The 25,101-nt window shown below is 40.7% G+C and overlaps 1 protein-coding gene across 27 annotated transcripts in view; it reads right to left on the bottom strand.

Moving 5' to 3' along the window:
- Positions 1–25,101, bottom strand: part of ATXN1 (ataxin 1) — a 202,769-nt gene that overhangs the window by 35,316 nt on the left and 142,352 nt on the right. For 21 of the 27 annotated variants that reach the window (XM_035124729.3, XM_035124742.3, XM_060277955.2 and 18 more), the window contains one exon: positions 24,822–24,918. The exons of the other annotated variants lie outside the window; for them this stretch is intronic. The gene's annotated coding sequence lies outside the window, so the exon portion shown is untranslated. The remainder of the gene's footprint in view (positions 1–24,821; positions 24,919–25,101) is intronic. 27 annotated transcript variants of the gene reach the window in all.

Genomic DNA, 25,101 nt, shown 5'->3' with positions numbered 1-25,101 from the left:
CAACCAAACTAATTTTGTCAGTTCATTATCACAGCAGGAAAAGCAGGCAAGTGTTCAAAAGAAAAGTTGTTTTCTTCTCAAACCCCCATAATATGCTTTCATAAAGTTGACAACAACATGTCTCATTTCCAGCAAATACAGAAATGCTTGTGCTTCCTTGTCAGATATTTTTGCAAGGCACGACTAAAGCAGATTTCACAAGACTCCCAGACAGTGGAAGGGGAAATCTCACAGATCAGAAAGTGAGGTACTTCAGTGTAATGTACCTAACAAATGTTTCTTCAGACCCTACTTATGGGAGACCTTTATGGTTCTAATATCAAGTTAAATCAAATTACTCACCTAATGTGGCTGTGTGAGAGACTATGTACACTTACAGTGCAACCTTACTCATTTTTGTTCAGACAAAAAGTCCCATTGTGCTCCACGGGCCTTACTCCTAGGTAAGTGTCTACAGGATTGCAGTCTGAAGCAAGAAAATCTTTCTCCATCTTGATTAGATGTATGCAACTCTTGATTAGATGTATGCAACTCGTTAATCACTCATTAGTCTAGCATTATACCTTTCAACAAGGTGAAATTGAGAGACTTTGGGATTTAGTTTTGTATTCATTGTGGGTGAACAACTTTTCTGATGCAATCCACAAGACACTGCTAATCATTTCTTTTAAAATGCTGCTGCAAAAGCAACAGGGAGCAGCAGCCATATCTTCAGCATGATGTTATTTTAACACTCCTCTCAAGCCTTTCAGGTTTATGATTCTGGGGAATAATCTGACCAGCCGATACCTGTTTATTTTCCTTTGACATTCCTAAAAAGCAAACACAATTGTAGGAAAAACTGAAGGAGCCTGCTCACATGAAATCATGGAATGAGCAACTGCACCAGAGCTTCAAGGGGGTTTCTACTATGTATTTATACTGTTGCTATGTTCTCATTGGCCCCAATTCTATGGTTTGGATAAGGTATGAAATAGCTGGAGCCCAGAACAAGTTAAGAAAGGTTGTAACCACAGGCTTTTGTTTCTCAGATCAAAAGCTGTGGTCCAAAAATGTGCTGGCTGGTTTCAGGGGCAGCTGCTGGCCAGATTCATACATTTCTAATTTTCTCCTTTCCTACCAGCAGTATTCAGTGGCTAGATGTATTTTACAGTGTAGGACGTGCAGGCACAAAGACAACAAGAAGTTACAGCCGTATCTGCCTAGCCTGCTTGCTCTCTTTACAGCTCTGAGCAAGCTTATGTCTGGGCTTTCCCCTGAAACTTCCTTGAAATGCAATGAGACATTTGATACCAGTATTATAGTGTTTTCCAGGTGGTGCCCAAGGCAAGTGCCACTATTATGGCACCTAAATGATGCCACAGTTTGGGGAACTGGGATGTGCTGTGGGCTTGCATACCTCTTCCTCCCCTTGCAAACTCAAAACCCTTCCTATTTGGTACAAATCAGCTTGGATAGCTCAGTTGGTTAGAGTGATAACACCAAGGTTGCAGGTTCGATCCCCAATAAGGGACAGCTGCGTATTCCTGCACTGCAGGGGGTTGGACTAGATCAAGCATGTCAAACTTGCGGCCCTCCAGATGTTTTGGCCTACAACTCCCATGATCCCTAGCTAGCAGGACCAGTGGTTGGGGAAGATGGGAATTGTAGTCCAAAACATCTGGAGGGCCGCAAGTTTGACATGCTGGACTAGATGATCCTCAGGGTCCCTTCCAACTCTAGCATTCGATTAAACCAGTGGGTTTTTGCATCTGAACTGGGCAAGCAGTATGGAAGCAATCATTTGCCTCCAAATTAACTGAAAACCAAAGTGGATTTTCTCTCTCTCTTTGCAACTATAGTTTAGGACAGCCTTCTCCAACCTAGTTCCCTCCAGATGTTTTGAACTAACCCCCCGCACAGATGCTGGGTAGGGCTGATCGGAGTTGTAGTCCAAAACAGTTGGTGGGCACCAGTTTGGGGAAGAGTGGTCTGGCATTATGAAAGAACTAAGTTAGTATGTCTTTCCCAATCTAGTGATTTGCTCAAAGCCTCCCAAGAAGCAACACTGCTAACCACAATTTTGACTTTCGGTTTTCAACACCCAGCCCCAACGCAGTGCCCTAGCTCTCAATATATAATTGGGTTATGAAAAATATTTTCTTTTATACAGACAGCATGCAGCACTAGGTTAAAAGATCAGACAGGAAAATGTCTACCCAAAACAACATGGTTTCCAGTTACAGAACAATGACAGTTAAATACAGAGATTGAATGTGCAAGGAAGAATGTTTGCATACTTTCTCAGCACCATATTATGAAAACAAAAGGCCAGTTCCTATCCAACCCATGGATGTCTTAAATGCAAGTTTCAGATTAAAAGCACACAAATGTTTGAGCTACAGTGCGACAGGTGAGCTTCAAAAAACTCTGGGCAAAATGTCCCACAGATGCACAGCTTTATATGGAAGAACAGTGTCTTGAAATTTATTTTTGGGGTATGTGTGTGTGTGGAATATCCAGAAAGAAAGTGGGAGGAAAGAGTCAAGATTTCTAGACTCCCTAACCCCCTAACCAAGAATCACATGGTTAGAGTGGGAGGAAGTGTCTGCTCTTTGTGCTTACAAAATCTGAAGAGAAGACTCAATACAGGGAATCTGTGGCCATGATTCAAAATAAGCAATTTACCCATGTGTTAGGGAACTATATGTACAGGCAGAACTTTCTTTGGAAATATTCCCATGAGCACTCCACTTCCTATTCCTGAAGAGGCCATTTGTCCTTCCATTTCAAAACTGGCAGGAATTTTTCGGAAACCGGAATTGCTGTTAAGAATACCGTACTTAAAGGGAAGTGTAGTTCCCTTACCCACATGTAAGCTATTTCTACAGCCATAACATACGTATAACTCATGCACATTCAATAGAAAACTTTGGGTCCATGGGCACAAGTGCTGTGGGCACTACTGCCCCTAGTAACTTCTCTTCCACTTTCCCAGGTCACACAACCCCACATCAAACAGATAGAAAGAGAAAACACCCACACCTGGCATATCTATGCTTTGCTTTACTGTGGGGTCTGGTTAAAATCAGATCCAGTAGAACTAAAATAGTCTAGAATTTACATGATTCTACAGGGTCCCCACAAAACCACCATCAAACTAGACTGTACAGTAAAAATTGTGAGAGCCAGTGCTTGCCAATTACAGAAAAGCAATTGTCTAAGGCATGTATAGATCATTCAGATACATTTGGAAAAGGGAGAGAGGAGATAGAAGGAAATGTCTCTAGGCTTTCATTGTGCTTCTGGTTGCATCATTAGGAATGCAACAGGGTCCTTTTGGGCTGGGAATAACTTTTAAAAAAGATATTATTGTTTACTTTGTCAAACGTGTGTGTGTGTGTGTGTGTGTGTGTGTGTGTGTGTGTGTGTTTTAAGTAGCTGTCTATTGAAAGTCAGAATGAAGGATTTATCCATCACTACTCATTGGCAGCCTGAACAAATGTGAAATGTAATCAGGAAAAAAAAATGCAGAATTTTGGGGCGGGATCTGGATTTTTTGTTGTTCTGTCATGAAGCCAGCAAATGTCACCTTAAAAGGAATAACAAATCCTCCGTATTTAGCTACTGCCGAGATACTACTTTGTCAACTACGTTATTTCCAGTAAGTGACTCATAAACCCCTACACGGTTCTATTGACTTATTTAAAGTAGCATCGCTTCCTAAAATACATTTTAAAAAGAAAAGACGGACCTACCAGCAATGCTATTCAACTTAAAGTTGAAACAATTGGCATTCCAGGGCTTAACAACATTCCCTAACTTAAAAAAATAAACCAAATCTAGATGTTCCCTCCAACCTGATTTATTAATTTTTTTAAACACGTAGCCCGAGAGAGAGTTCTACATCACTTGAAGGTTCACACAATTGTGAACACTGTTAGATGGTGGTGAACGCATTATTTTACTGACCTTGTTGGGCATAAAGTTCACAACTGCTAGATGCAATTCAAACCAAGTAAGATTCTAAAACATAAAATGTGTCTTTTCTGGGCAGACCTCTGAAACAAGGGTGTTGCCTCATGCCAATGGATTAGTTTGTCTAATTATAAGTTGTTACTAAGAGGTTTGCCTGACAAATGACTAGGCAATAGGAGTATTCATTTCAAGAATGCTGTGATTTACTGTGTGGGTAATTGCAATAGGGAAACACGTCTAATATCTCACCCAGTGATCCAGTTAAATTAAGAGCACAGTTCTGCCCTCAAGAAGAACGCAGAGGATTTTCACTTAAGTCTGTGGCAATCACATCTATGTCTTCCCAAACCCATAATCTAGCCAAAGTAAATGTATTCCACCCACACTTACAAATGTTAATTAAATTTGACTCGAACATTTTTATTTAGGATTGGATAGGGCTTATCAGAGGATCATTTTAAAAAAAAACCTGATGCAAAACATTTACAAAACTAGCTCCAGAAACTCCAGATATTGTGATGGAAACCAAGAGGGGTGAGTAAAAATAGTCTGAAAGCCTCTGAAAATACTTCAGTGTGTATGAGAGGTGATAGCGCGACAGTGTAGGCAGTAATGTTTCAATTGCATATAGCGTCTAAAATCAAGTCGCACAAACTTTCCCCAAAACACATTGTGCTACTGTTTCCTAATCTGTTCTTGTTCTAATAATTTATAATGAGTTATTGGAAGGGAGGTGGAGAATAAAAAAGTGAAGATACCTTTTTGATACCTCCCGTAGCTTTACCCACTTAGAAAACAAAGCAGTTCTTCATGAATTATGTTGCTAGTGTTTTTCATGCAACAGGAGTAGCAGAATCCATGAGATTATATAAATAATATTCTACTTCAAAAAAAAATCACTTATTTATAGTAGTAGATCTAGTAGTTCGTCTTCCATGGAAGCTAACTTTCTTTAACTTCTCATTCCATGCTGGGATATATCTCCCACCAAACACAACATTTCATTTTATAGGATATGTTCACCACTTGCTACATTAAAAGAGGGCATACTGGAGAAAACAACAGCAATCCTCTAGAAGCAGACTTTACACCTGCTTTGTGGATATTGAGCTTCTTGTCCAACGCATGTAGCATTTTAAATTTGGGTGAAAAAGCTGTTAACACTTTCCTCTGTTAATGTCAGGAAATGCGGTCCAGTGAAAGTACTCTGGGACTCTTACACAGGTCCAACTTCCTGCTTAGTCACAAACTGAGGACACTCTGGTTCCTTCACTGTAAAAATGGAAATAGGAGTGACTTACCTTTACCTGCCATAGGGATAATGAGAAAATAAAGAGAAAATAAAGGTAATGGATGCATTACACAAACGACATCATGAGAGTAATAATAATTACTTTTGTGAGCTGTGTTAGGCAAAACCAACATGTTGCTCACTAGATGTTAACACCACTAATCTACAGAAACCCTAAATAGGTGCTGTCCCATTTTCTGTTATTTACTCTAACACAGTGCAATCAAAAGACAATATAATAATGGAGGTTTGCTGTGCTATGGCACATGCAGCACCTCCGACAAAATCACTCAACTTAAATCGGACTGCACAGAAAATTCCTATAACACTTCTTTCTGGTACTGAATTTATTTACTTTAGAAATTGATTTGCTCTGTCACTATTTATTGCCGCATGCTGTTCAGTAATGCTCAGAAGCTGCATGAAAAATCACAATGTTGCACTTGTTAAATTGACCTGATGAAGTTAAGACACTGGTATATGAATCACCCCAAGAGGCAATTCTCCTAAATTCATGCTCTGCATAACACTGCTAAATCAGAAGAAAAAGCAAAGTTGGTTGTACCGTACATAGCCTGCAGAGTTTTCAATTGATTGTATGTAGTTCTGTATACAAAACATCAATTAGTTTTACTTTCCTGCTGCAGCTTATTGCTAAAATGAGATGTTTACGACCTTTTAAAACAAGGTGGATTCAGTAGTTAAAATGTTAGACGACATAGTTAAATACTCTCTGGAAAACGGAACAGTTTCTCAACAATATTCTAAGCGAGGCCTCAACTGGTCTGTAGAAGTGAACTGAACGTAAAGCATTGCTTCTGTTTCCCTTCTGAGTGCGTACACCCACACACTTTCCCCAGTTTCCATATAACTGGAAAAGCAGAAGCATTTGATTGTAAAAGTTGTATGCCCTGACTCAAGTCAGTTGAGTACACATTTTACTTGCATCAATAGCAGAGTGGAAGACTGCCAGTTTAGTGTCTTGGCTGGCATTCAAACATGCTGATTGCTGAGCTCTTTAGCTTCTGAGTTCACTATAAAAAACAGCACAAAATCACTTCTGATAGAGACCTTTAAGCTCAGATTCAAGGAATGAAAGGATGCAAATGGTATTCAGCTATTTTTTAAAAAGGTAGATTGGAATGTTTAAAAATTGTGCTTTGGCTTTATATGCATTTACAATACAGAGTATAACATTTTATATCCAGCCAAGCAACGTTTCCATGCATACTTACAGCCAGAATTTGCTCAAATCACCTAGAAAGGTGGAGATTTACATTTACCGGTACATTTTTACATGTTACTTATAAAATCCATAGCAAATAATCTAATTCCTCAGTTGTTCAGGACTGAGCAGAACTGCTGTACCTAAAAACTTTCATTTACAGGTACGTAGCCATGTTGGTCTGCCGTAGTCAAAACAAAATAAAAAAAAATTCCTTCCAGTAGCACCTTAGAGACCAACTAAGTTTGTCATTCGTATGAGCTTTCGTGCGCATGCACACTTCTTCAGATACACTGAAACAGAAGTTTCAGTGTATCTTGAAAGCTTTCGGTGTATCTGAAAGCTTTCAGTCTTGGGCCACTAAAAGTTGTCAAGACAAATCCAAGTGAAATGCTCTTTAAAGTCCCACTATCCCCAAATTTCTCACCACTGACAACGTAATTAAAAAAGGCTTGCCACTGTTTGCATAATTTGCACATTTGCTGTCAGTGGAAAAAACCCACTGAATGGGAGGTAAAGGAGGAGCAAGTGAAGACAGTGATGGTCAAGTGGGCCCAGGATTTAGGGGAAAATATTATGATGAGCCAATGGGAACAGCTGTGGAAAAGAGATATCAAATTTATGGCATGCTATAATTTAAGAGAGAATGTAATGAAAATGCAATACAGATGGTACCTGACCCCGGTCAGACTGGCAAAAATGTATAAAAACTGTAGCGATGTCTGTTGGAGATGCAACAACGGGGCAGGAACCTTTCTACACATGTGGTGGGAGTGCAAAGAGATAGTGGGATTTTGGGAAAATATCTGTAACGAATTGAAAAAGATGCTTAGATTTACATTTGGAAAAAAACACCAGAATCCTTTCTCCTAGGTATCATGTCAGGGGAAATAAAAAGAATGGTCAGACCAATATTTATGTATGCGACTACAGTGGCAAGATTATTGATTGCCAAAAATTGGGAAAGCAGCAGCATCCCAACTAAAACAGACTGGCTATCTAAAATGATGGAATACTTCCATATTGCCAAACTAACAGGGAGGATAAGAGGAGATATGGTACAAAAAGTGAATAAGGAGTGGGCTATCTTTAAGGAATACATCAAAATTTATGTGGAAAAAGTAGAATTTCTGACAGATATTGAGTGCATCCAGAAAATGATTAGAGTGAAAGGAGAGTAAAGTCAAGACAGAATAAGAGATTAAAGAAATAATGAAATGTGTTTAAGCTAGTTGGAAAAATAAAGTAGCGTAACAAGAATGGCTGGAAGTCAAGTCACTTGCTGGGTGTCTGTGTGGGGTAGGTGTGTTGATATGTATAGTATAGGTAGGTATTATATAGAAGAAGAAGAAGAAGAAGAAGAAGAAGAAGAAGAAGAAGAAGAAGAAGAAGAGGAGGAGGAGGAGGAGGAGGAGGAGGAGGAGGAGGAGTTTGGATTTGATATCACTACCCGAAGGAGTCTCAAAGCGGCTAATATTCTCCTTTCCCTTCCTCCCCCACAACAAACACTCTGTGAGGTGAGTGGGGCTGAGAGACTTCAGAAAAGTGTGACTAGCCCAAGGTCACCCAGCAGCTGCATGTGGAGGAGCGAAGACACCAACCCGGTTCCCCAGATTACGAGTCTACCGCTCTTAACCAGCATACCACAGAGTAATGCTATGAATATAAGGTAGTGAATGCTTCTAAAGCAGCTCTGTTGATTAGATCCCTGTACTCCAAGAAACAGGCACAAACAGTGGATGTTGCCCTGCGACTCTTTAAAATGAAAGTTCTCCCACTACTTTTGGTGGGCATTGCCTTGGGTACGCGTAGGGACTTTGTAAGATTGGAATCCATCCAATCACAATTCCTCAGGGCCATTCTCAGGATCCCCCCTTCTGTTGCGGGTGCGATCATGAGATTGGAGACCGGTTGCCAAGCCTTTACGTATGTGGCCCTGAAAGCGAAATTATGGCTATGGCTCAAACTATGTTTCAGACCGATGGGTTTGGCCCCCCTGATTCTGAGGGATAATTTTAAATCTCCATGGGAAAGGGAAGTGGTAGAGGAAGTGCAAAAGTGCGGTCTGTCCTCCCTTTATATTGAGTCCATGACGTTCAGTCGCGCTAAAGCGATGATCGCTCAGAGATTGGAGGATATCGCCAGACAGGAGGACATAGCCCGCGTGAAATCTGGGATGTTTTTAGGGGAGCAGGTGTATCGGTCTGCACCAGCCCGTTACCTGGCGGATATCCACTACGTGGAATACCGCAGACTACTTACTGCGGCTAGACTGAATGTCCTTGATTCGGCGGTTTTGAGGGGAAGATTTGGACGAGTCCCATACGGTCAGAGAATGTGCCATTGTGCCTTGAGTGAGGTAGAATCTACAGAACACATTCTACTGAGTTGTCCCTTTTATAATGATCTAAGGCAATGTCTTATAGCCCCGTATTTATCTCAGTTTAGTTCCCAACTAAGAGAACGGCAGGCAGCATATTTGCTAAACAAGCCCACTGGGAAAATAACCTTCTCAGTGGCTAAATTCCTTTTCCTGGCGCTCAAGTGTCGGAAACGTATAATCGAATGTCTTGATGCGGGTTACCTGTAGGAGGTTTAGTAGTGCGGTCATACCCCATTTATGTATCCCGCTGATGCCCTCAGTTTTATATTTTTATATTTTTATGTATCCCGCTGATGTCCTCAGTTTTATATTTTTATATTTTATGTATCCCCCTGATGCCTTCAGTTTTATATGTTTATCTTTGTATTGAGAAATGTTTTTGTTCTGACTATCGGTCGAATAAAGTATATTGAATTGAATATAAGGTAGTGTGTTTTGTGTAAATGTAAGTGTTTTATATGTTAATAAAAATTAAAAATTAAAAAATTAAAAAGGCTTGCCACTGTTTGCATAATTTGCACATTTGCTGTCAGTGGAAAAAACCCAGATGCTGCAGATCGAACTGCCTGGAAAATTCATTCATGTTCTATTGGAACTATTTCATAACTCAACGTACACATCTTTCACAAAATTTGAATATGTATTTGTACTGCATATATAGTAGAGACATATTTGACTACTTAAAATAATTCCCTGGATAACTAACCTCTGCACAAAGATGGTGCAAATGAAGACTTGGCTTCTAGCTGAAATTATATCCTTTAGGGAGAGGTCTATGTAATATTTAACCACAACAGATAAACCTACAGCTTCTCTTAAAGTGAGTTACTAATTGCTTCAATTAATTAATAAAAGACTGCATTTACTGTACTCATCCTGGGAAACCATAAGAGGAATTCTAAAGCAGCTTCAACGCATTTATCTTCTTGCAAATATAGAAGTGATATTACTTGAAATCTCTTGTGTTACCATTACACTCAGGAGCTTCTGCCTCACTGATGATTAGTCTCTCACCGGGGATGATACAGTCCAGTCAGTACTAGGCAAGTTTATTTCCACTGCAACCCATCATCCCTGGCATCCTCCACCTAAGTTTTATAACCCCCAGGCAGGTGAGTTCAGACAAGGGGGGGGGGGAAATGACTCACAAGGAAGATGACCTGTCTAATTACTGACCTATCTTTCAATTTCTGCTTAATAAAGGTGCTCTCTCTCAAACCTTATACTGTATACCTGTGGCCTTAAGGTTGTTGTTTTTTCTGAGAGAAGGTTATTGGTGTCCCTCCTCCTCTTATTATCTGCAAGGGTGGCAAAAAGCAGCACTGAGTTAGCACCCCCAGAATGCCCCTGAAGTGTGAGCTGGGATGCCTACTACTGAGCAGAAATTTCATTGGTAGGGAAGGCTCCAGCATACTGCTTCAAGTACTGTAATTTGTGACAGCATTTTGTTAAAAAAGCTCAGCAGCAAAGTTGGAATAACAACAACAACAACAACGATGGTGATTAACAGAGGTGTTGTGTAGGATTAGGCAGCTCGCATGAGGCTTTTCCTATTTAAAATGTTTTCTTTGTGCTTATTTGAAACCCTTATATTGACAATAGCTGGTTAATCAAGCTTTGAAAACAAAACAAAAAACCCAGTTATCTCTAAATTATGCTTTCATAGGGTTCATTGGCACTTGAGTGAAAACATGGTCAAGCGGTAACCTCAGACAACTGTCTGGAGAAGGACATTTCCCCCCCATGCCTTCAATGCTATAGCATGCATTAACCACAACTATTCAGTCTATCATTTTGTAGCTTACATTGTGATAACTTCAGTGAGAAGTGTGTCGTGTCTGCAAGCTGGCATACATTTGCTGAAGTGAAGTTGTGCCGCAGTTCTGAAATCTAAAACACAATTTAGCAACACAGCAATTCTGTAAAACGGAACAAACTAATTTCGGACAGGAAAATGTCTCCTAAGGAATGTTCTAGATCTAGACTGACTAAAAGTAACTGTCAAAGAGATTTGTAGTAAGACCAACGGTCAAATCCAGGGTGGCATCCAATACAAAATGCAGTTGTGCAAGGGGTTAACGCTCAGTACAGCTTTCATTGTTGTTCCTTTTGAGTTTCCAGCCACGCTAGGCTAAGAAGAATAGTTTAGCATGGTGTATTGCCCTCTCCAGGAAGCAGCTCAAACTTAATACTTGTTTCAACAGGATATTCCTGACTTGTAGGTATAAGAGTCTGAGAATTTGACTTCATATTATATACTGCAATCCTCATTGCTCCTCTGTCAAGGAGTTTGCAACAAACAAGAGGAATAAAAGCATATAAAAGAATAAAAGCATATAAAAGAATAAAAGCATATAAAAGAATAAATGAGTGGGCTGGGCTCCCTTTTGTATATGAAAAGGCACCCGTATTTAAAAAGCCTTGCAATAAACATACTGTTCAAATGTGGTTTTTTTTAGAACTGCTTTCCACATCCTGATTTTAAAATACAGGAAATTTTTCATAAGCCACTCCTATGTTTCAAAACATCTTGTAATGCTTAAGGAACATAACTAGCACCTCCCCAGGTATACATTAAGACTTGTGCCTGGCAAGGATGAGAACCTTTGACACAAGCCAAAGGGAGGGAGTGAACCAGCTTCTATTCTGAGGCTCTCCATCAATGGTGAACAGCATGAGATCCTGGTCGTGTGAGATGATGGTTGGGACATGGATTGACTACTAAGCCACAGTGTCTGGAGTGACCCAAAGCAGGCCACAGATGTGAAGGGCTAGTGTGTCTATGGATGGCTTCCTTTGGGTGGATGCCAACATTTGGGGAGAGCAGACTTGGGAGTCCTAGAAGCTTTGCTATGTGCTATTGTTATTGGTATTATTTGTATTGAATACGTAATTTTAGCATTATGTATTGTATTTAGGTTGTTGTGCATGGTATTTTTCTTCTGTTTTGTAAACTGCTTTGAAGATTATTTTAGCAGAAAACCAGGATATACAGTGGTACCTCTACTAACGAATTTAATGCGTTCCGAACGCACATTCGTAAGTCGAAAAAATTTGTAAGTCGAATCCCATAGGAATGCATTGGGAGAAAAAAATTGTAAGTAGAAGCAACCCTATCTAAAAATTCGTAAGTAGAAAAAAATCCTATCTAAACTACATCCAAGATGGCGGACGGAGCTCCATTCATAAGTAGAGTTATTCGTAAGTAGAGGTACCACTGTAATGTCAAATCTAACCCAATCACTAGCTATTAGCTACTCAGTCCTGAGCAAGATTCAACGCCCCTAGAGCTAACAGGAAGAAATTCATGGGAGCCGTTTAGGGAAGAGAAAGAAGACATCTATACTTCTGGTGAACTCACAGTGTCTATACATTGTGATGTGATTGTTATAAGCAATTAAAAGGACTTGTGTACTGTGCACAGATGCCAAATATATCCACTTCATTAAAAAAACAACAACAACGTGTTGCAGCATAAAAAACGAAGTCTACTTATAAGGGGGGCAACCAATTTGGTGCTCTCAATATGTTGTTGGATTGCAACTCCCATCATTCCTTACCATTGGTCATGCCGCCATATTGTGTACACCCAGCACACATGGTGTCCTTTTTGCTACATAAGTGATGGCACTACCTCTGAAATAGGGACTAGAGGAAGTGATGGGTTTATGCAATTTCCATCGTTCCAAAGGCAGCATAGCACTCGATATGGCAACCGAGGGAGAGAGCTGTTGCCTTCATGTGTTGTTTGTGGGCTTCTCAGAGGCATGTCAGTGGGAAAGCAGGATGATGGGTTAGATGGCATCAGAACCAGTAATTATTACGTTACCTTCAATCAGATGTGGGGAACCTTTAGCCCTACAGAGGTTGCTGAAGTACAACTCTCCTCATGCCTGGCCATTGACTGTGTTTGCTGGGGATGATGGGAGTTGTAGTTCAGCATCGTTTGGAGAGTCAATGGTTCTTTGGACTTGACCTAGACGGACCACTGGTCAGAAGCAATAAAAACGTTCCTGTAGAATAACAGTGACTTCATCAGTTTAGAGGAATATCAAAACTAGGGGGCAGAAGCGAAACTTCACTAAGTGCCATTCTGATCCCAGTAAACAAGATGTGCACCAAACAATTTTTTTGGTTTTACAGTATTGCAATCTCAGGCCTATAAATATACAGCTTGAATTATTCACTTGCAATCATGCAGATTGGTCACTAGATGTCTCTGCACTGTAGTTAGAACACCAGAAAAAAACATCGCCCCTAAATTTAAACAGCAAATGAACAAGGAAGTTATCTCCTGGTGTTTCATTGCTGCTCTTCCCCCCAAAAAATGTGTTAAGAAAACACTATGGGCTTTAATTAATAAGAATCTGCAAGCCAGATCTTGCGAGAGAAAGGTGCTAGAGGGAATATTCTTCCCATGGGGACAACTAGAGTGATCAGATTATCTTTAGACCAAAAAATATGTAGCAGACTTCAGCCTACAGACTTTTATTGCCATATGGCCTAAACTTGAATTGACAGAGACAAATCCTGAACGTTGCCGTAAAACCATGGTCCACTGAGTTTCTTTAACATGAACATTTAACTCTCCAGTGCAGATCACAAAGCTCTGTAAAGACACCACACCTAAGCTAGCAACTTCACTGTCGCAGCTCTAGCCACCCTGATGCACAACTGCCTCACACTGCAGGCTGTTGCACCTCTGCTATTATGTCCAAAGACAACCTGCCTAAGAAAAACTTGCAAGCTGGACAAACAGGCGAAGCTTGTGGATCGTTCCTACACATGTTCACCTTTGGATAATACAGAAATTTTGAAACAACTCCCTCACATATCCCGGACATAATGCCCAAAGCCACTGTGCTGCCCATCTACGATGATTTTATTGCATACCCTCCAACATTTCTCCAATTAAAATAGGGACGTCCTGTTCCATAATAATAATAATTTTATTTTTTTATGCATCACCCATCTGACTAGGTTGCCCCAGCCACTCTTCCAACATATATAAAAACATAACAAAACATTAAACTTGAAAAAACTTCCCGATATACAGTGCTGCCTTCAGATGTCTTCTAAACATTGTATACTTATCCCCTTGGCTCAGAGGTTGCACAACTCCATCTCCATACACTCCAACATTTTTCTGATGAAAAATGACATCCTAAGGAAGAGTGATGGGACGCGGGTGGTGCTGTGGGTTAAACCACAGAGCCTAGGGCTTGCCGATCAGAAGGTCGGCGGTTCTAATCCCCACGATAAGGTGAGCTCCCGTTGCTCAGTCCCAGCTCCTGCCAACCTAGCAGTTCGAAAGCACGCCAAAGTGCAAGTAGATAAATAGGTACCGCTACAGCGGGAAGGTAAACAGGGTTTCCATATGCTGCTCTGGTTCGCCAGAAGCGGCTTTGTCATGCCGGCCACATGACCTGGAAGCCGTACGCCGGCTCCCTCAGCCAATAATGCGAGATGAGTGCCGCAACCCCAGAGTCGGTCACGACTGGACCTAATGGTCAGGGGTCCCTTTACCTTTAAGGAAAAGTGGGACATTCCAGGATAAAATCAGAAACCAGGACGGCTTCTGTAAATCTGGGACTATCACTGGAAAATAGGGACACTTGGAGGGTTTATATACTGTGACATGTCGCAGTAAGTTCTCAAGATATAGGCATTTCTGCTGAATGCTACGAGACCATTGTACAAATAATTCAATCTTTTCTTCTCTCTCAGGCCTGCTTGCAACTACACAAGCCCAGAGGTCCATTATACCATTCTTCAGCTTCCCTCAGCATATTTCAGTACAGTCATTAAACCTGGCTTGTTTGCTGTACCTTCACTATTTTCTCACACCTGCCCCCACCTTATCAGGTATTCATCCTGTCATCCAAAAATCTAGCGATTTTCCATAGCTTTGCGGCAGCTTTAACTGCTTTGGCCCAGACAACTGCTGGGCTGATCCCTGCCAAAACGTCCTTCCTCTGCCAATTTTTCTAGACTTTGATCCTTCTCATTTCGTCTGGGCCAAGCAGAGAGACCGAACTCATGCTAGTTTGTCAAACAGAATGCCAGGTAGGTGATTGTAAATATCAAAGCATTTATATATGATTTCTTGGGGCAGCTTTCCTCGCAGGATGAAAGGAAGGATGCAGGAATAGATCTCTGAGCTTATCTTTGCTGCATGGAACTAGGTAAGACATGGGAGAAAGAATAGTGTCTATTAAGTAGATTTTTAAAAAATCTATACTTTCCCCACTCTTCTGCTGAATGCAGAAGATACATTGATGCTGTGGAGAGACACAGACCATACCAATTATAGTTTTGCTGGTGATATGATGAAAATACACACTGGCCTCATTCACTTACCATTTTAAACAGACATCCCCAAACTGCGGCCCTCCAGAGGTTTTGGCCTACAACTCCCATGATCCCTAGCTAACAGGACCAGTGGTCGGGGAAGATGGGAATTGTAGTCCAAAACATCTGGAGGGCCGAAGTTTGGGGATGCCTGATTTTAAACCATAGTTAAGCTAAACTATGGTTTCAATGTGAATGGACAACCTGCTGGGGTGCAGGCTGAAATTGTGCTGCTTCATTCCTCTCCTGTTCATGTTGGGAGCTATGCTATGATCTGTACTTGGGTTATGTTCTTTTGGTTTGCTTTCCCCAAACAAACCTTGGAGTGGGGCAAGAACAAAGTGCCTGCAATTTCAGCCGTGTGCAACAGCATGCTGCATGTTCACATTTAAACCATAGTTTAGTTTAACTACAGCTCGCAACAAGAAAACTAGGCCACTAAATAGAATCAACAAAATAAAACTGGCCAAAGTGGACAGATGTAAATGGATAAGGAAGGTGAAAGGGCCTTGCAAAATGTCATTTAAAGATCCAAAGCAGAGTTCTTAAGCTGGAAAATAATTACTATTGTAGCAATGTAGATTCCAAAAGAGGAAAGTATCTTGGGTTCAGGGCAACACTTGCATATTTGTATAAGCACTACTCAGAACCAAAGGCTAAACATTCATATGGTTAAGAGGCATCATAATTTTCAAAACATCCTGTATGCCTAAGGCTGGGGTGCAGGCTGAAGGCTATGTTCTAATAAGAATGACTGAGCTCTGAGAAACTGGAAATCTTCCAGGGACAAGATGGCTGATTATTTTATTAGCAGAAAGATTAACATGTCCAGGCCAGAGATTAGAGATTATTCGCAAAAAGGAATATAACTCAAGACAGTTGTTCAAGAGGGTGGGGCATTATGGAACATGATAACTGGGAAAAAAAGTCAAGAAAATGAGATGGAGATCTAGAAGAACATGGGAACAAAAAAAAATCAAACACAATGCAAGGATTTCCAGTATTCAGGGACTTAAAAGTACTGCAGTATTTCAATCTATAGTTAGGGAAATACAAGGAAGATAGGCATCAGATGTCAGCCTACAATTCTGGATGCTTTCCTGACATATTTCATCTCCTCCCTGTTTGATCAAACCGTCATGTTCCCACATCCCACCCAGGAAAACAGCTTTTCAAGAGATTCCAAACACCATTTCAGTCACTGGCGGGGTTATTGCAAGATAGCTCGGGAGACATCAGGGAGCATTTTAGCCTCCCTTCTGAACACCGCCCTGGTATCTGTGTTGATGAAGAACAGGTAATAAATATTTTTGCATAAATGAAATAAATAAGGAAGAGAAGGCAGAACTATGTGAGATAGCATTGAGGGACTCTGCAGGAAATGGATGGAATGAATGACTTCACACCAGAAGAAGCAAGAAAAAGAAGCACAAGCTCACCTGTAGGCTGGCATTGTCTAAACTGATTAAGAAAAGTACAACCAGATTAAAACTAAGTAGGTTTCAATATGTTGATTATTATTATTATTTACAACCTGTTTTTAATGTCCTTTTCCCTCCCCCAAGGGCCCAGTGCAGCTATCACAATGTGTGCAGGGCTGTATAAACACAATAAATTTAAAGCATGCCCCCTAGGAACTGTAGTTTACTCTTAACAGAGCTACAGTTTCCAGGACTCTTAACAAACTACAGTTCCCAGGAGGGGTCGTGCTTTAAATATATGGAGTGTATGCAGCCCAAGTTTTTCCAAGTCCTCAACACACTGCTCTCTTTGTCCATCATATTGTATGAGTACTGAAAGCGGACGTAGTTGCAGCTTTCAAGAGCAACAGCCTCCCTAAAATATAGTACAAATCCCTCAATGACACTATTGTCACAAAGACCATTGTTACTGTTCTGTTGTCAACTGTTACAGCCGTAAACAGAAGGAAAATTGTGCTACACCAGTTAATGCTGAACCAAAAGGCTAAAGTTTTGATGAAACAAATTCACACCGCTCAGAACAATGCATACAGAAATAGTGTTGTAGGCGGTGGTTATAATTGGAATGCTGCACAATAAGTGGATGTAATGAAAAGACTCAAGGAGCTATAGGAATGGTCACTGAAAAATTAATTCCTGTGTGCTGGATGTATTGGAAGGTAGCTTAAAGTCAGAAATGACTAAACAAGGAACATCTGTTTCTATAGTAATGTTTCCCCAACTTGGGTCTCCAGATGTTTTTGAACTACAATTACCATCATCCCTGACCACTGGTCCTTCTAGCTTGGGATGATGGGAGCTGTAGTCCAAAAAACAGCTGGAGACGCAAGTTGGGGAAACCCTGTTCTACAGCAATGCATAAAGCAGATTTTGTTATGCGTTATGGGTGGAAAGAGGCTTCCACTTTAAAGAAAGCCAACAGAATTATCAACTCCATCTGACCAAATCCTCTAAACATCCCTGAGATTTATTGATGCTCTGCATATCTGGGAACATGGACAAGATACAGAAAATCTGAATATCATGCAGTTCCTACACCTGGAGTGGTGGGAGGATTCTTATCACGTCCCCCTTCAGATAATGCATAATGGCAAATTGGGGAAAAGGAGATGATATGAAGTTAGCAAGAAAGAAAATAGTTTTGTTTTGACTTGACTGAGAGCTGCCCAAGAGTAGGAGGATTTAGGAGAGAAAGCTGCAGTAGTCAACAAGATGACTTGAGAGCTTTGATTTGTGTTTTGGCATGTCAAAACAGCAGTACAGCAACAAACATAATATCGATAGAAAGCAATTTTTAGATTCCTCATAGTTCAAAATGGGATTTACCTATGCCTGTGAAACAGTAAGCTAACAGTAAATAGCTAGGAATAGTTTCTACTCTACCAGACATCTGAAGGCAGCCCTGTTTAGGGAAGCTTTTAATGTTTAATAGATCATTGTATTTTAATGTCTTGTTGGAAGCCGCCCAGAGTGGCTGGGGAAACCCAGCCAGATGGGCGGGGTATACATTATTATTATTATTATTATTATTATTGATAAATAAATTCATTTTCTAAAAAGTAAAATTGCAAGTATTTACAAAATGTTGTCTTGCCCCTAGAACGTAGTAAAGATGGATATACAGTAAACCTTAATGATAACAGAGCAGGGAGGTTCTGTTATTTGAAAAGTGGCTGGAAAACATCATTCTGGGAGAAGTGTGAAATAAGGGCATCTCCTTAAATTACCTAGCCTGCCTCTTGGTTTCTACATGCTGAACAGCCAAAAGAGTCAAGAGCAATCAAGGTAGCTGCTTTCCTTTCTCTCTGCCTCCCTCCTGACCTCTGTGCCATCAGATCCCTCTGAAACATTATCAGCACCTGTAACTTTAAGCATCATACCTGACACAACCAGAAACATAAGACTCATTCTGAAGAAATACAGATAGCACCAACACCATCAAGTGTGCATGAGATCATCTAACATCCTTACCCACTGCACACAAGAGTTTGCAGTCAGATACAGTGGTACCTCTACTTACGAATAACTCTACTTATGAATGTTTCTACTTACGAATGGAGCTCCGTCCGCCATCTTGGATGTGGTTTAGATAGCATTTTTTCTACTTACGAATTTTTAGATATGGTTGCTTCGACTTACGAATTTTTTCTCCGAATGCATTCCTATGGGATTCGACTTACAATTTTTTTCGACTTACGAATGTGCGTTCGGAACGCATTAAATTCGTAAGTAGAGGTACCACTGTATTATAAACGCTGTAAACAGACCTCAAATGGATGTGAGCAAGCATGTTACTTTCAACAGAATAGTATTTCTCCTGTGAGGTCTTCATGGACTTACACATCAGTGCCATTGAGCTTGTTTGGATAGGGACTCCTAACAGCAAGCAGAGGATTGAGTTGGGATGGCAGGCTACCTACCTGCCTAAAGATTTTATTGCCATAGCCTTATTAAACTCCCTGGAGCAAACACTACTATAGGGATGGATGACAATAAGTTTCACTAGAATATCAAACTGATTGGCACCCTTTCCCCCCTCAGATGAACACAATGTTTACAATCAGAAGCAGATCAGAGTACATTTGAGCTATTATGAGGCAAAGCTTTTTCAAAGGCTGCAATCCTATGCATTACCTTCTTGGGATCACTTCTGCATAAATGGGACTTACTTCTGAGTAAAATGGCAAAGGACTGGACTTTAAGGGTGCTTTCCCAATAGCTATACCACAGGTAAAATCAACAAGTGATTCTAAAGAATTAAACAGCTAGTTATGCAGTCATATTTATGGTACTGTTGTGAGTTTTGGTATGGTGTCGAGCTGTATGCCAGACCCCTCTAATCCCTGGATCCAGCAAGCGTTAAAAGCTCACCAAGCTTTCTACTCATGGGAATAGCCAAACTAGCCCCTCTCTCAACAGGCAAGGGCAGAGTCAGAGTGATAAGAGCTAGAGAAGCAAAGTAGCAAGCTGGGATAAGACAGAGTTACAGAGTTACAGAGCAATGTTTGATGTCTGTTTCAATCCGAGGCTGCAGCAATGGGAGAAACAAGACCCTATTGGGGTGAATAAACCATATATCACAAAGATACCACAGTCTCCACTGTCCCTCATTCCAAAAGGACAAACGAGTCCTGGGAAAGCAACTGGAACCCCTGGGATCCAACACTGCTCAGAGATCGGGGTGGAGTGCAACAGTATTAATCTTAATTAATCTTAATTCTTCATCTTGATTTTCATGGAAAGACTTCACAGATCAATATTAAGAACATCCTGCCTTCTAGGAGATTTTCAAAATTTCACAAGAGAAGAATCACAGGAATGCTGAAGGAACCCCCCAATTACCAGGTTCGGGTGTTCCATTGCGAATTATAAGATAATACAAAGCCATTGTAAGATTAGCTTTGCAATAGGTTTTTTTTTTTCCTCCAAAGCAGGAATGTTTATTGCTTTCCCAACATTACATTTTTATGCACCATAAAGCAAAGGTGTGATTTCCAAAGGTAGATCAGTGGAATGTAATCAAATACACATCCCTTTTTTAAGCAACTACTGAACCATTAATATTCAGCCAAAACTAAGACTTGGAGCTTGAAAACATATTCCCCTGATGTCCATGGGACTTCTTGCCAGGTGAAGTTTACTTAAGAGTAGTGTTTCTTTTATTGCTTTCTGGAGTGAATGTGAAACTGGTTTCTTTTCCTGGTTAGCTATCTACTTCATGTATGGGATGAAAAGTTGCTATGAGGATTTTAAGTTCCTTTCTATCAGCCTCCATTATATCTTGGGTAAGAAGGAAAGTGTGTGTTTACCTCCTCACTCATGCCTCATGCCCCAAACATTTACAGTAACAGCTTACTGATTGGGGTAAAACAGCCATATAAGCAGTGTGATACCCTTCCTTTTTCTACTGTTTTGCTTTCCTTCATTTCTACCTGGGAGGAAAACAAAGATATGCAAAATACAACTCAAATGTGTTAGGTCTTAGGCCATATGACTGGTAAAGCTCAAAACAACTGAGAACTTCTGCTCCGTACTGGAAGCACAGGACACAAACCAGAAACCAGCAAACAAGGCATTCTGAGTTATTATTCACTTGGTGTTAAATACTTATGATTTTGGCAGAGATCTATTAGTCCCTTGAACCCTGATGTACAGCATGCCTACAGAGCTATGCCTATTTAAAGGCAAGCAGCAGCTGTCTGTGGCTCTTAATCAAGAATAATGCCTGAGAATAAATCACTGCCTTTTCAGAGACTGCGTTTTTCAAATAATTGCAATTCCTGCTCTTTCTGCCCCATCCCTAAAAATACGAGGTGGTTCACAGAAGAGAGTTGCTTACAAGAACAGAGACATATGGATGGATGCCCTGCCTCTCTCAGCAGTCTGCAGTTTCTGTTTTTTTTAAAGGCACGAAGTGAGCCTGTAAACAGATGCAAACAAGTTTAGAAGCAGACTAATTCAAAATTTCAAACTGTGTCAAAACTTTCCATTCATTCTGCCATGGTAAAAAGCAGACAGTTCTCCCAAGAGACCCACAACATGCCATTCTCAAGGTCCATGGCAGGAGTATTTCCTGCATTCAAAACGCCTTGCAAAATGTGAATTAACACTTTTTTATGACACTGCATAGAGATTTTTGCCATACTCTATTGGGACTCTATGGCTGCCATGCTGTACAAGTGAAATGGTGTGTATAGAAAAAATGTGTGCATGGGTCTCTGCCATTTAGTACAGGAATCAAACATGACACTGTCTATACAGCACATGGAGTTGCTCAGTGACTGGGCCTGACAATTATCAGGGACTATCTATCTACATTAAAGCATGAATCAGTGTTATGCCAGTTTCCCCAAGTAAGTATGGAAGTTCTAGATCTAAAACTATAATTTACAGAGAAGTAATTCCCCGGGGAAATGGAATAATGGTTAAAACAGTTTAAGTCCACTGTATAAATTGAAGAACCAGTGTTTGGGATGAACTAAATCAGTTTAGTGAAGTTCACTGAACTAGTTCAGAAATCTCTGAAGTAACTGCCATAATTGCCAGGTGAACTAAAGAGGAATTAAGTTTATTTTGGGGTAGAACTCCCTCCCAATCCCCACCAAGCAAGCGGCCTGGACTCTTAGCTTTCATAAAATAAACGAAGTCAATCAGAAAGGAAGGAAGAAGAAAGTTAGAAAGCAAAACTAGAGGCAATATTCTAAGGCTTATTTGGCAGATGGGGGCTGCTACTAAGGACGCTCAGTTACCATTGCTAAGCAATCCAAAGAAAGGAATGTGAGGCATTTCCTTATCTGCCCTGCTGAAGAGATGCCCTCTCTTCCAATAGGAGCAGCTTGCAGTGAGAAGTACAGGGACCAGGAACAAAGCAGACAATACCTTGTGCCTTTAACAGCTGTGTGGTTGGCACACAACTGTACAGGGTAAGAATTTTCTAGCATGGAAATACAATTATTGGGAAAGCTTCAAAGGCTGACATACACCTGTAATACTTCTTATTAGTTACCCATAACCCCTGATTTAACTTTTGGACCATGTACTTCAGTATAGCAGCTTATAACATTTTGGATACTGAAAATATTTTGCAAACAGTGAACTTTACTTTTTATGAACTACGAACTTATTATGATTGAACCTGAGCTGAACTAGTTTGTTTTGTTAAAGGATGAGCAGGAATGGCAACTAATTCCTTTTTTAAAAGGATTAACTTGAACCAGAATTAGTTCATTTTTAAAAATGAAATTGTAAGTGTCCACTGTTTTATTGCAAAGGAGGATGATAAGGAGAGAATCAGAAAAGGTGCCCCCCCCCAACTGACAGTACGGACCCAGGGCTGTCTCAAGCAGGTCGGGCGCCGTGGCACGAAGATCGCTCCGGTGCCCCCGCCCTGGTGGGTGGGCGCAGCACCCGCCTGCTGGCCCGGCGCCCTGGCACCCCGCGCCACCGAGACTACCCCTAGAACCGGACCCAAACCAAAGTAGGGCACTTTCCAAATTTGTTAAGTGCTAAGGATTCGTATAGCTGCAATGCTTAAGTGTCCAGAGTATCTTTGCAAAGGAGACGAATGGGAAGAAAACCAGAACAACTAGTCATGAGCCATGACCTCATTGGCCATGTCCCCATGACTCTCTAGCAGCCCTGCCAGGTGCAGTGGACACCAACCATCCGAGCTAATACCTAGACATATCTTGCATGTATAAAAGGAAGCATAACACCATGTGCATTATTTTTCTAAATAAAATTGTGTTCTTCCTTAGCAGATGGTTAGGATCTCACAATGCTAAATTTGTAGCCAAATATATTTGCTACCATCCAAAAGAGAAAAAATGGAGGGTGTAAGTTAGAGGGGGAAGAGATGCTGCTTTGTAAACAAATAATTTCTAGATGGATACAAGGATCTGGTTCCAAGCAGTGTTTTAAAATGAGATTTGGCTCTGATTGTGTCTGGTGGTGAAATGATGTAATTATAGGTAAGAGGCAGAAATGCTTCAGAAGAAAATGAAATTGATTGCATTCACCCCAGCAATGAAAATATCAGTCCAACCCTTAGCTATGGAACCCCCATTTCATTGTCATGAATTCCAGATTTGTTAGCAGCATTAACCAGTTAACAAGTATAATATGAACACATATTTCTAAGTTAAGAACTCAGATGCTGTATGAACTTTTGCCCATAGTTGCTGTTGTTTTAAAATCACTAAGCTGTAAAATTTTAACAGATAAGGGTTTATATAGCAATGGTAAAATTTACAGCTTGATAACCATGATGCTGAAAAATACTATCACTCTAAGAAAAAGAAGTCTAGCATTGCTCTGCCTCATAGACATTCTCTAAAGAAAAAAGACCATCACCACCACCTTAGGTGAGACACATATCCTGATATCATGCATGTTTACTTAGAAGTTACATTTCAATATCTGCCTTCAATAACATAAGTGTGCACAGGACTGCAGCCTTATGCCTGTGTGTGTGTGTGTGAAGTTAGTGTTATTAGTCTCTGGAAGTAGAGCTTGAGAGTCAGAGGTGAAATTTATATACAGGCAGTGACCATTTTGCATCAGGGTTCTGTTCCCACCCCCTGCCCCACATTGGTTGGCAGAGCTCATGTAAGTGTGCCCCGCCCTCCTATGCCCCGCCTCTGTTCTGCCCTCTTCTGGGTCTAAAAGGACTCATGCACTGGCGAACATGTGTCATTTGGATGTGCCTGTAATGGTTGCCGCCTGTAAAATAATTTTAACGGCTAAGACAAACAAAAACCTTGTTCATATATGGCACTTTCTGGTATCACATTTTTACTGCTGAAATACATCTGCTGTATTATTCATATTACATCTGAACAAAATTTCAGTTCTTTGAGGAATCATAAACTGGCAGGTGTACCAAGACATAGAACACTTCTAGCTATCTGTTTTGTGAATCTTCGTACAGTTCATATCTAAGAGATCAAGCTGGTTATTCATGTGTGGGAGAAATGTCCTCCAAGGAAAAGGGTTACAATGCTTGTGGAGGACTGAAAGGAAACCATGTCCCATATGAAAAATAGGGAACACCACAGACTATTACATAATTAAAGGTAAAGGTAAGGGTACCCCTGATTGTTAGGTCCAGTCACGGATGACTCTGGGGTTGTGTGCTCATCTTGCTCTATAGGCTGAGGGAGCCGGCGTTCGTCCACAGACAGCTTCCGGGTCATGTGGCCAGCATGACTAAGCCGCTTCTGGTGAACCAGAGCAGTGCACGGAAATGCCATTTACCTTCCTGCTGAAGCGGTACCTATTTATCTACTTGCACTTTGACGTGCTTTCGAACTGCTAGGTGGGCAGGAGCAGGGACCGAGCAACGGGAGCTCACCCCATTGCGGGGATTTGAACCACCGACCTTCCAATCAGCAAGCCCTAGGCTCAGTGGTTTAGACCACAGCGCCACCCGCGACCCTCCATTACATCATCACGTTAAATAATTATGGCTTCAAGTGGTAATGAAGTGCATGGTGCTCTCTAAATAACTGAAAGGCATCACCAAATAAGTCTTTTGGGTGTCAGTAAAGCTATCCTCTTTTTATTATAATTACTCAATGCCAAAAATATTTACAGAGGAAGAATTCAGTAATGATTATTGCATAGCTTACTCACAACATTCACTGTCGTCACTTGGGAGTCCCAGATTATCCTTCACCTTGAAGAATTTGCAGACATTGCTGGATTGCTCACAGGCCCTCAGTGGTGCTCTCTTTCAAATAAAATAGAATATTTTTTGAGTAAAAAAATCTGTATGCTGTACTTACTTGACAAATTGTCAATAGGTTTCTATAAGCTTAAAGGACCAAATAAAATTCAGACTGGGGATCTCACTCCTGGCTCCCAAGCTTAATGATTGGCTGTGCTTGCAGTATAGATTTCCATGCCACCACAA

Source organism: Zootoca vivipara, chromosome 8 (genome assembly GCF_965207765.1).
Source record: "Zootoca vivipara chromosome 8, rZooViv2.hap1.1, whole genome shotgun sequence".
Lineage (NCBI taxonomy): Eukaryota > Metazoa > Chordata > Lepidosauria > Squamata > Lacertidae > Zootoca > Zootoca vivipara.
Note: the sequence above shows the minus strand (reverse complement) of the source record. Positions and strands in the feature narration are given on the sequence as shown.